Source organism: Eriocheir sinensis, chromosome 3 (assembly GCF_024679095.1).
Source record: "Eriocheir sinensis breed Jianghai 21 chromosome 3, ASM2467909v1, whole genome shotgun sequence".
Taxonomy (NCBI): Eukaryota; Metazoa; Arthropoda; class Malacostraca; order Decapoda; family Varunidae; genus Eriocheir; species Eriocheir sinensis.
This window is the reverse complement of record NC_066511.1, coordinates 24,763,370-24,767,845: the sequence shown is the minus strand read 5'-3', so window position 1 is coordinate 24,767,845 and position 4,476 is coordinate 24,763,370. Positions and strand designations below refer to the sequence as shown.

Below are 4,476 nucleotides of genomic sequence, written 5' to 3'. Positions count from 1 at the left end.
ATAAGCCGCTCTGCTAACCACTACGCATGCCAACTGGGGAATACACTGCAGGAAAATATATCAATTTGTCTGTTTTTTTTCTAATTTGTCAACTTGTGATCTTTGCGATGGTTGATATTGCCCACAAGAAAGCAGCACACCAACAGACCAAACAACCAATAGCCGAGTGAACAACAACGTGGGGTATTTTTTTCTTCTTAAATCTGCCCTATTCGTTTGTTATAAAGACTTCTCTTAATTAAAAGTGTTGCTTTTATGTTTGTGCCGTGTAATGGAGCCAAAACAGAGCAAATAAACGATAGCAGTGAGTGATATAGAAATAAAAGTAAGCAAGTTGAACCTCTCTGCGAGCTATTTTGCGAGTGCGAGCTGATTCCCACAACACCACAACCACATACGGACGAACGGCTACAAGATGCAAGCATTAAACAACTCGTTGGTATTCTCCTTGGCCACGTCTGATCCAATCTGCTCTCCTCAGGTATGTGTTATGTTCGTATCTTGTAGATTATCAAAATAATATCCAGGAGGTAGAATATTAAGAGGTGATCAAACTGAAGTTTCCTCGTGTGCCGGAACAACTTAGTCCAGCCTACAGGTCGATAACAACACCACTGTAGAGTACCCGACAGTGCTTTAGGCAGGCTCCTACAGAAGAAAATGGGTAGTAAATCTAATAGGGCTACTATGATGTCATTAGATAAGTAGTAGGATTCGTCCTAGCTTCTTAATGACCCTACTCAGCGGTGGTTTGGATTGGGAGTAAATTTGGTTAGGTTAGGCCGGACTGGCCGGGACTAGTAGCCCCTACTGTCAGGCTGAAAACTACTAGTATTCTTTGAATGTTCAGGGTTTAAGCTAGTAAAGAAAACTTGGTAAATATGTAGTTTAGCTCCGCCACTTTAAAATGCTAATGTATTCCTCCATATTACACCAGAAAAGCAAAAAACCAAACTAAACTTTCAAACAACCAAACCTAACATAACCGAGACCCCCCCTATCGGGAGAGCTTTCTTAAGTAGGTTAGGCCTAGTTCTAACCATGTGAGCCTTCATATCGTTGAAAGGGATGTATTTTCGCCCATTAACCATAATATGGAGGCATATAGATTTATAGTTTTTTGGGATAACGGAGGTAAACAACACATTAACCCCTTCAGTGCCACATCCATATTTACATGGACAACCCAATCCATTCCCTCGGTGCCACGTCCGCATATTGACGGACCGCATGCAGTTTTAAAAATTGCAGCGCAATCAGCAGTGTAGCGAGCGCTCTTAAACTTGGTTGGCTTGTAGGCCTTTACTATACCTTTGTTATGCCAAGCCACCCCCACCCCCTTGACCCAAGCCGCGCCGCCGGGACACCAAGTCAGGCGACCACTGACCATCGTTTGGGAACGATGTCACGCATGTTCTTTACATATGAGTGTCCTCAATAGTGTTATAATTCATACATACTAAGTGTGCACAACAGTGTTGTAAGTCATAAATGTAATAATATTATCGGGTAAATCTTAGGAATAGCGGCTCCTAGCGGGTGCGCGTTTTGGGCACGGTGTGGTGGTAATTGCATTTCTAGCACGTACGACGGGGTTTTGACAAGCGGACAGGCGTGTTTATGTCACAAGGGGTGTATTTTTCCGCTCGGGCTCTTCCCTTTCTTCACCCCGGAGCTCGCAGTCTCATCGCCCATCGACTTGGAAGAAATCGCGAGGCCAGCGTGGAAAAATACACCCCTTGTGACGTAATCACGCCTGTCTGTTGATCTTGCCTTGACTGACACCCGGTACCCATTCACGGCTGGGTGTACAGGGGGCACGGATTAATAATGGTGGCTGCCCATTTGTCTTCACTACGCCCGGCAAAAAAAACGAAACCTCGCGGGTGTGAGGCGAGGGGGCTAACCACTGCATTACGGATCTCTCTCTCTCTCTCTCTCTCTCTCTCTCTCTCTCTCTCTCTCTGTCAGCGTGTGTGTGTGTGTGTGTGTGTGTATCATTATTTTTTTGGGGTGATGTCTGCACGAATCCACACTGACCTTCTATACATCCTAGAACTTAGTCAATTGTGTATTATGGTTTTGTACCTCGGCCTTGATTTTGAACTATCATAGCTGTGTAGTGTGTACCGCCTCGTTGCATATTTTTTTCTTCATTCCTGTGACCATCACGAGTTACAGGAGCGACTATAGGATGCTGGTCATGAACAAAGTTGCCCTTTTCAAGGCTGCACCAAGTATACAACTCCATTGACTAAGTAGTGCACGGTCAGGTAGAGACGCGACTACAGATGGATGATGCCCCTCTAATGAGATTGACAGGTATTTTTAGGGAGAGAATGAAGCAGTAGTGCCCATGGTGAGGTGGACTACCCTAAAAGGTTGAAAGAATTTAAGATGGTGTGGAATTTTGTCGTAGAGTAGAATGCAACGAAAATGTTATTTCAGCTTTTGGCCTGCTACTCTTATTGAAGAAAAGAAACTGGTCTTCACGTATCGGTGCCTAATGGTATAATAAGTCATGTCGTTAGTCCAAGGGTTTGGTGCAGGCTGTGATATTATTAGGGGAAACTCGATTCACTTACAAGAGTAGGAGTGGATTATATGAATGTTATGTTAGTATACATATAAATGTGTTGAGTGTTTATTGCCTTTAAAAGCTAACCGTTAAAGTTGACATTGAAATAAGGATGTCAGGATTATCCAGCACCTTGAGTCTACGAGCGGCGTCGTCTGCTATGTCCATCACTGCCTGTTCATGACGTGACTTCCCTGAGCGTGACCGTTGGCTCGCCTTGGACAGCCAGGTGTCCAGTAACACAGGCATTGATTCTTCTCAATACTTGATAACTCGGATACAATGATGTGAAAAGCTGCATTACTGTACAGCTTCAGAAACACTGGAATAATATAAATTCAGGTCATCGAGGATAATAATGTGAGGTGTGCGAGGTGTGCGTGTCCGCGGAAGGTTGGCAACAGCGTGGAGGTGCGGTGCGGCAGTCTCAGGACGGTCACTCCACTTGGCCGCCGCATCGCCGCACCAGCACATCCGCTGCACGCGCATCACTACGTGTTGTGTGAGTGAACGTAACGCGCGCTTCAGACGGCGCCAGCACTAACTTCTAACTCTCCAACATTAGTAAGTAGCCTGTTAAACGTATAAAGTTATAAACAAATGCTGTGCTCGTTCTGCCATTCTGTCGGTGTTTCATCAGTGCTAATGGACTGGACAATCAATCAGTGACATTAGTTTTCTTTCACGATCTAAACATTACGGAATTATGCAGGAAACCATAGATGATAGAGCCTTGAGCGTCCATATTGTTCTTGTCCTTCGATACTTCCAACACTGCATTACTTATAGACGAGCAAAGGCTTTGGATGTAGGATAACTGTTTAGTACAGTTTCATGATACAATAACAAGCCAGAAGCAATGTTAATTAGTTTCATACATCGCGCATCCGGCAATTTAGTGGTTATATTGTTCTCTTTGTGGAATGGAATATGTTGTCTCAATAATTATGTGCCAGAAAAAAAAATGATATGTTAATTACATCGTTGTCCTGCCACTCGACGCAGCATCAGCGGGGTTGCGTTGTGGGAGACTGTGCTCAGGAACTATACGGAGGCATTCCAGTTTCTAATATATCACCTAAATAGCCAGGTAGATAATATATAGATAGATATAGGTGGTTTCAGATGTGTGTGTGTGTGTGTGTGTGTGTGTGTGTGTGTGTGTGAGAGAGAGAGAGAGAGAGAGAGAGAGAGAGAGAGAGAGAGAGAGAGAGAGAGAGAGAGAGAACGTGCTGCGAAGGCGAGTCACGAGATATCCTGGTCACTAAGTCAGTCAGATTTACCATCTTTGTCACATTCCTGAGTCCAATACTCCTCTGCAGTCTCCTTTCTAATTACATAAGATTTCCAAATAACATCCGTTTATGGTTTCTGTAGCAACGCCCCGTGAAGCACCGGCAAAATTGACAGCTCTTTCCTGGCATGACTAATTTGAGCCCAATTTGATAAAAGTTATGGACTAATTGACTTGTCCCGCGCGAAGTTTTATACATGTGCAACTCAAATAAATAGTTAAGATGATGTTTTGTCTTAAATGCAGCTTATAGACAGACTAGATTCAGTTCTGTCACATTTGTAGCCTGTAGACAAACAAAATCGAGGTCTATCACGTATGCTCCACATTATGTGTTCCATCTTATTTGCAGGTTACAGACAGACAAATTAAGTTCTATCCCATATGTAGTCTCTAGAAGTCCAGATGAACAAGATCAATTTCTATTACCGTCCATAAATGACAAATTCAAAGTCCCGCACCTGTTGTCCATGCGAATACCGTCACGCTCACTCTTACGATTCCGTTGCTTTATCTATTGAACATTGATGGCAACTCAGTGCAAAGTTTCGTTTTATTGGGCAGACTATCCCTTTACAATGTTAATGTAGTAATGGGGAATACA

The 4,476-nt window shown here is 43.6% G+C and overlaps 1 protein-coding gene across 7 annotated transcripts in view; it reads left to right on the top strand.

Annotated features, from left to right (window-relative positions):
• The first annotated feature begins 333 nt into the window (after positions 1 to 333).
• Positions 334 to 4,476, top strand: part of LOC127007057 (dihydropyrimidinase-like) — a 72,634-nt gene continuing 68,491 nt past the window's right edge. For 2 of the 7 annotated variants that reach the window (XM_050877625.1, XM_050877606.1), the window contains exon 1: positions 342 to 481. The gene's annotated coding sequence lies outside the window, so the exon portion shown is untranslated. Of the gene's footprint in view, positions 482 to 2,980; positions 3,143 to 4,476 lie in introns of those variants that run through there. The other 5 variants (XM_050877598.1, XM_050877615.1, XM_050877586.1 and 2 more) reach the window with 5 other exon arrangements.